Raw genomic sequence first — 8,711 nt, forward strand, 5'->3', positions numbered from 1 at the left:
AACAAATTACAAAAAAAAAAAAGACAGCGTATGAGTACTGTCGCATTGTATACGCCACCCTTACAATCAGTTGACAAACACACACACACACACATCCTTAATCTAATGTTTTAATTCCTCCGTTTTTTTCGACTGCTTTTTAATTGTCTTTTCTTTGTGATTTCTTTAAAATCCTCTCACCCCCTTGTTCGAAAACAGCTTACTGAAAGTCAAACAACATAATAGACAAATTTTATGTTATCCCCTCTATCCGATTTCACTTATTACTGGCAGACAGACGGACGGCCAAACTAAATGACGAGATGACAAGATGCTGGGGATGGAGATGGATGATGGGCATGGCTGGTGATGTTTGATGGCAAGGCGATGAATGTGTTTCCCGTCTCCCGGTGTGTTATTGCAACTAATTGACACAAATTGGCTTATATCTGCGCCGGCTGCAATAGGAAAACACTTAAGCGCCAAAGCTGTCAGTTCTGGCAACGACGTTAATTACATTTGGCCATTTTCGGTCAGTTTCGCAAAGTGCAAATGGCTGTTTTGAGGCGACAGTTAAGAGATCCTGCCGCCATCAGATGATGGCAGAAGGCGGCTGCCACCAAACATTTTGACAAATCGTCTTGTAGCAGGACACACACACACACCATTTACACAATCTATGGAAAACGAAGAGTGAAAAGCGGTTAGAGATTTCAAGCTTTGGTAATTACAATAAAAATAATAATGAGCGGTTTTACATGATAAACGTAAGCAATTAACAGCAATCCACCATTAAAGGCAACTGTAAATATCAACAAGCAATGGCACACATACACGTATGCACTCACACATACCCATGTATTAGTCCACTAATATTAGCATAGATTAAGACAAGTACAAACGACGATGTCGTAACGAAGAAGAAAATGATTGATGGTATTGATTGATGATTTGGTTAAATTGAGAGTTGAGTGGCAAAGCTTTTGTGTGTGTGCGTGTGTTTGTAACAAAACCCACAACTTACATGGAGGACCTCTAATTAATGGTAATCACATGACGCACATGTGGCATGAGGGGGGGGGGGTCATCTTTGTTTAAGTGACAACTCGCTCAGTGGAAAACCAATGTACACATATGTAAATACAAATATACATAAATATGTGTAAATACGCATACATAGGCCACTTAGGAGTTGTAGGTGTATGTGTGAGTTAATACAATAATCAAAATCGTGCCAAGTGCCTAAAACGCTAACACAAATCAATAAACTAAAGTTCAATCAATCGCCCAAATGAACTTTCAAAAATAATAACATTACGTGACATTTACAATTAATGGACGGGGAGGAGGGGAGAAATGGAGGCGGGTAGTAGAGGAGAGAAAGAAGTTGTAAATATTATGTAAATAAACAAAAATGTATTTAAATTTAAGTCTCAATAGGAAGTTAATCAAATAGAACGGATAAACACACTTAATGGTAAATAAGGAATGGAGGAGAAAGGTCCGGCCTGGTCGACTGTTGTTTATTCCAAAATTAGAATTTTGAAATGCCAGCAAATATCACTCGCCAACACAAATTTCACGTATTTTCCATGGTAGAACTAGGAAGGTAAAGTCATGCAATCATACGGGTGAGACGAAAAAACTGCAACCAAATTCAGACTGCTATCATTTCTAAGCCACTCGTCCGACAGTTGTTAAAATTATTCCAGTGACAGCTAATTATATTGTTTACAAGCGTACAAAGGCATTTTGGTGAGGATTTTCCAGAAAAAAAATTATTCGTGATGGAATTCAAGCGTGATAGTGTGATTTCTTTATATTTGGCTGGAAAACAACAGGTGGCTATCGCTAGAGCACTCCAGCATTTAAATGTGAATAAATCTATTGTTTCTCGTACCATCGCTCGTTACCTTGATACTGGTAGCGTAGCCCGACGTCAAGGAAGTAGACGGAAGAAAACAGCGATATCAGCAAAAATGGTTCGAAAAGTAAAGAAGCGACTTGATCGAAACTCGTGTCGCAGTGGACGAAAAATGGCTCATGGGCTGAACATATCGCAATATTCCATTAGGAAAATATTTAAAAATGACTTCGGGCTAAAGCCATTTAAACGCCAAAAAGTGCAAGAACTTACACCGCAACAGAAAGAAAATAGACTCAAAAGAGCTAAAGATTTGCTTCGCTTGGCCAAAAGTGGTGAACTGCTGAATTTGAGTTTCTCCGATGAGAAAACATTTGTTGTCCAGCAGTTTGTAAACAAACAAACTGATCGTGTTTACTTGCCAAAGAGGTCAGCTGAAAATGTGCACCTTCGGTTGGCCACCAGAACTCAAGCGCCGTCCATGGTGATGGTGTGGGCCACAATAACAGCTGATGGTCGCTCTCTGCTCGTATTGTTCGACCGTGGCATTAGAATAAATGCCTAATATTATCGTGAAAATATTCTGGAGGGTGTATTAAAGCCTTGGGCACGCAAACATTTTGGCCGCAGACCTTGGACATTCCCACAGGACTCAGCCCCCTTGCACTCAGCACACGCCAAACAAGAATGGTTACAAAATGAAATTCCTCGCTTCATTTCCAGCGCAGAATGGCCACTAAAATTTCCAAATACCAATCCGTTGGACTATTGTGTCTGGAGTATTTTGGAAAGCAGGGTTGGCACTAAAAAATTCCACTTTGTTGCAGGTTTTTTTATCTACCCTGTATTTTGTACAAATTAGTAACTATTACCAGTTTTCAAACTCATACCCAGATTTCAATCTCACACAAGTGCGATTGTATCGACGGTACAAATGTTGGTGCTACTTAGTACACTTCGTTCACCTCCTGATTTAAATCCAACACACCGGCTAGGATCTTTAAATTCGAACTTTAAATTTGGACTCGTTACCTTAGGCTAGTAACTGTTTCTAAAACCTCCTAATAGCAAGATACAAAATTATGTTCATCTACCCCTCGTAATCATTAGCATCCACTAATAACAAACAAAAAACAACAATAATGGGATTAAGCCTGACCATTTTGCAACAACAAAAGTTTTTTTTTAAATTGTAAGCATATCCAGTTGTGAGAAATTTTTACTGAGAAGAGAGTATGAAAATGTTAAAATCGGTGATGGTTGCAGCGGACTCACCGTTTAAATTGATGGCTTTTTCACTTTAGGTGTTAGCTTCGGAAGGGCGTTTGGCAGATCTTACCAGAAATTACGAAAAGTAAAAAAGTAATTAAATGTTGTTAAAAGTGATCTGAATGTTTGCATATGCCTTTATCACAACATTTAATTACTTTTAATTACTTTTCGTAATTTCTGGTAAGATCTGCCAAACGCCCTTCCGAAGCTAACACCTAAAGTAAAAAAGCCATCAATTTAAACGGTGAGTCCGCTGCAACCATCACCGATTTTAACATTTTCATACTCTCTTCTTAGTAAAAATTTCTCACAACTGGATATGCTTACAATTTAAAAAAAAACTTTTGTTGTTGCAAAATTGTCAGGCTTAATCCCATTATTGTTGTTTTTTGTTTGTTATTAGTGGATGCTAATGATTACGAGGGGTAGAGCAATGAATGACTAGGCTTCGGAAAGTAAAAGTTTTTGTCATAGGAGTTACTTTTTAAAAAAATTATTTCTGGGGAGAATATCTCAGACAAAAAACAAGGGAATGATGAGGATTGGTGGCCCCCTGATAAACATTTCCATCGTTCTCCACGAAACCTAAGTAATCCCAGCCCTACCCCCTAGTGAACATTACCATCCACTAATAACAAACGTTGTTTTTATAAAAACAACAATAATGGGATTAAGCCTGACCATTTAGCAACTACAAAATACTATGGTATCCCGGAAAAACATGCCATCACTGTTCAAATAAACTAAAACACAAGGTAGTTCGTTGTAGGGTACGCAAGTACTTACTTCTTAACAAAAGCTAATATGTTTTTCTTACTACCAAACAAAGAAAGAGAGAAAGTGCTACGCAGAAAATAGAAAATCATTAAACAACCCAACACACAAACACATGTAACACTAAATACACTCTCATGTGTGGAATGGGGAATCTGAAATATTCAACCATGACATACAAAACTGTCATTTATAAATATCACCATTTTTATGACACATGTCATACGAATACGCAACAGACATTACCAGGGCACACAAAGGAGTCACGCATTCATCCTCCAAAAAGTGTTTGGCGAAAATCGTGGCTGTGGCTGTTCCATTTACGAGCAGACAACACAACCAACATACACACACACACACAACATCATACTCTGTTTGGCTGGTCGGGTTGTTGGTTGTATTCAATCAATCCAACTTTCTGGTGGGGAAACAACAAATGTTTCTTAAATGTTTACACAGGCACACTCACACGGACATACGCATACACTCACATTACTGGCGTGCATGAGACTCGAACGCACACATATTTCATTATTGACGAGGAATCCTGATGAATGTAAGCGACATAAAGATCCGATAATGCATACTTCACATTGGATAAACAATAATACTTAACTACAACAACAACAGTAAAAATGACGACAAAACGACAACAACAAATCAATAAACAAATGAAACGAAAGGAACAGTAAGTAGAGTTAATGTCGTCTGCAATAAATGACAACTATGCCGGGATGTATATTAACCCGAATTCATTCCGGCCCAAAACCTATGGCGGCTAAAAAGGGCCAAAAGGTTAAACTATGGCGCACTGAATAAAAGACAAACTATTTAACGTACAATAGAAGGTTGGCTGTCTGCCGAGACCAGGTCAAGCAATAGAAATTTGGAAAATTTTCGCAAATGAGACGAATTAAGAAGGAATACAAAATTTTGAAGAAAATCTAATTATTGATTGAATTCTTATTTATTTTTTCAGATGAGCCATTACGTATACAGGGTGAGATAAAAAACTGCAACAAAGTCAAATGCCATAATTTTTACATTTTTTTTCTAAATGTAATTGAATGAAAGCAAAATATGTCGGAAATAGCATCACATTTTAGAATAATTTTAGATTTGGCCATTGGTCATCTTTCGCACTAATTATGGTCTTCAAAAGGCCAATGAAACCGTCACAATAGTCCAACGGATTGGTATCCGGAGATTTTGGTGGTTCGCTGGAAATAAAGCGTAACCATTCTTGGGTGACACGTGCTGAGTGCGATAGGCCTGAGTCCTGTTGGAATGTCCAAGGTCTGCGGCCAAAATGTTTGCGTGCCCAAGGCTTTAATACACCCTCCAGATTATTTTCACGATAATATTCGGCATTTATTCTGATGTCACGGTCGATTAATACGAGCGGAGAGCGACCATCGGCTGTTATGGCAATCCACACTATCATCATGGCCTGCGTTTGCACATTTTCAGCTGATCTGTTTGGCAAGTAAATACGATCATTATGTTTGTTTACAAACTGCTGGACAGCGAATGTTTTCTCATCGGAGAGAGGGAAAACCAAATTCGGCAGTTCACCACTTTTGGCCAAGCGAAGCAAGTCTTTAGCTCTTTTGAGTCTATTTTCTTTCAGTTGCGGTGTAAGTTCTTGCACTTTTTGGAATGACTTTACCCCGAGCTCATTTTTCAATATCTGCCGGATGGAATATTGCGATATGTTCAGCTCACGAGCCATTTTTCGGCCATTGCGACGCGGGTTTCCTATAAGAGCTCTGATTATTCACAATTTCAACTTGATGGACTGGGCAGATATGTTCCATTTTCTCACCTGACCTAACACAAATAAATATAATGAGATTTGCAAAAATTGCGGTCAACCCTTTCTTGTTCTATAAATTAAATTAATTTCTTTGAAAATTTTGTATATTTTGGGGAAGTGGGGAGAGATCGACTCAAACCCATAAATCGACAATGAGGCCAAAGAGACAGTTATTTCGCTGAGGCACGTTTGAAGGTATAAAAATGAATCTCAACACAATGGAACCATTCCCAGAGTCGTAAGTAATCTAGTTTCCGAAATTATTATAATTCTAAATTTTTACCTGATGAACGGGGGGGTATAGAAATTTGTGAAAAAAATATTGCCTAGTTTGGTCCTGAAATATGTCTTATTTAAATATTGGGATGTGTCAAGTTTAAACTGTATTAGACACTCCCTTCGGACTTTTTTTTATTGGAAAGCTATTGACATTTTACGGGACAGGACCAGAAAGAATGAACTCGTCCTAACATAGGTCAAAATAATGAGATGTGCTAATTTAAAAAGAATGAGCATTGATTAAAAATGTTTACATTTGTGGGGAAAGAGGGGTGCTCAACAAGAAGGTGTGGTGTGTGATGTTTGTTTTGATCTCACTCTCCCTCAATATCGGGTTTGCATTATTTTCCAAAATTTTGAATTTTGTGGGGATGGTAAGAGAAGGAGTGGACCGATATTGCCCATCTCCGAACTCGATCTAAGTTTGGTAATCTCGTTATATCTTAGCGTTTCACAATATGTCCTTCTTTCCATAGGTTTTAAACACGATGTCTCTTTGAAGATATATACGAACCATGTTGAGAATAGGGGCTACGTTCAGATCATTTTAAAATTTGTATAATTAGTAGGTATTTTTTATCTGGTTACGGTAATAAAATTTATTCGTTTGAAAAATACCTAGTTACCCGGTTATTTAAACCGAAAGCTAAAATGCATAGTTCGACTTATGGAAATACCTATCCAACAAGTGATCATATTGTGGGGCTGTTTCAAACGGTTCCGATGTAAGTCAAAAAAAATTATATTTTGTTTCGAAATTTAAAAAAAAAAAAACCTAAAAATTCGATAATGCATCCATGTGTTGATAGTTGTTGTGGTTCCGAATACATGAAAAAAATCATTAAATTGAGATGTTATCCACTAATACTAAAATTATTTATTATTTTTTTAATTTTGTTCCAACTTCAAAAAAAAATTGACTTGAACATTTCAGAAATGCTCCGCCATATATTGTATTTTTTTAAGCATTTTCAGCATATTAAATGTTTACACACACACGCACTCACTCATTGGCAAATATTTATGCACATACATATGTACATACCAACATAGGATATGTCTGCGAGCTCATATATCAGAAATTATTTACCGAACAAGAAAAATAACATGAAACATTTTTGCTGTTTTCTGCCTTAAAGCCACAACCAACTCCTCAACTGGTCAAATAACTTGGCAAACAAAACAAGTTCTACGCTCAGATGCGCCAACGAACGCAGCGAGGAAATGTAGGTGAAGGGCGCGCAACGAAGACTGGGCGACAGCAGCCAAAGCAGCCGCAGCATCACAGAATGAATAAACACAGTGGAGCATTTATTTATATTTAATGTCGAGCATACAAAAAGAAACGTGAAATATTCACGCACAAACGTCGCTCTGTCGGGCGTTCAGGGCGGACGGTCTGTTGAAAACATTGAAAAAAGGACTCAGACTCTGGGGTAAACTCATTCCTGATTCATTTATGTTGCTTGACATATGAGTCATAAAAGACACACACACGAACACACATTCGCAATGGCATTCAAGAAATGGTAACACAAAGCAAACACACATACGCACACACACAGCTGATGATTGCACCATCAATGCACGCACACACACACCCATACACACATGGGTACTGTCATTTATTTGCACGTGATATTGGCACTCAATTTGATTTCTTTCTCTCTCCCAACGCACTCACACACACACATACACACGCTCGTATACCTTTTCTACTCTTTACATTTATATACCGTTATAAAGCAAAGATAATCGTTAAGGGTCCCTCCGACATTACCGAAAGCCAATGCTCAGGAGATGTTATGCTTTCACAGATTACCTTTGACGAGGACACAACAGCAAATCGCAACAAATCATTGGAGATTGAATTTAATCGAAAGTTGAGTTCATTTTCAAAATTCAAGGTGGGAATTTACTTGAGGGGATTTCAAATGGGGTTGGTTGGGTTTATGAGAGAGAATGAGAGAGAGATAGAGTTCTCTTGCAAATGAAGTAGAAATTCAGTTTTTAAAGATTTTAATTAAGATAGATGTTTGAATGGTCGATTTTAAATTGGAATTTCGGGATACTATTTTTAAAATTTGTAATTTTTGCAAGGGATAATTTTACAATAGGGTTTCAATATATATTTTTTTTATTTTAAAGGATATTCACGCTTTTACATTACATCATCCATTTCAAAGCAGATTCTAAAACTATTTGTTTTGTTCTGAGTAATAATATTGCTAATTAAAATAAATAAATAAGTTTCATTGTAGTTTTCCCAACAATTTTAAAACTAGTTTTCAACACTTGTGGTTACCTTTCCGAGAATGTGAAATATTTTGAATCAAGAACAGAATAAACAAGTAAGCAAAGGCTACAGTCGAGCGGGGCCGACCGTTGAATACCCTACAACACTATAATAAATGATACAGTTTATATAGCCGAGATACTCGAAAGAATTCCACAAGATATTGTGACAAATAATAAAAGAAAACCATCAGGTTTCGTTCTCTAATTTTCGAATAATAGCAACTTTAACTAATTTGCTCATTTCCAATTTATTGGAAGATATTGCACGTAAACGGTCTTCCTAGATCTGGAACCAATATTTCCCAAAGACCTATAATCTCTCAGAAGTGGAAAAAGATTAACATTTATTATTGGCTTTTGACTGAAACGCATCAATATGAGATACAGACATTTGACTATATTCTTCCACGAAATCAGCGTTAACGAAGT

Source organism: Musca domestica, unplaced genomic scaffold (genome assembly GCF_030504385.1).
Source record: "Musca domestica strain aabys unplaced genomic scaffold, Musca_domestica.polishedcontigs.V.1.1 12, whole genome shotgun sequence".
NCBI lineage: Eukaryota > Metazoa > Arthropoda > Insecta > Diptera > Muscidae > Musca > Musca domestica.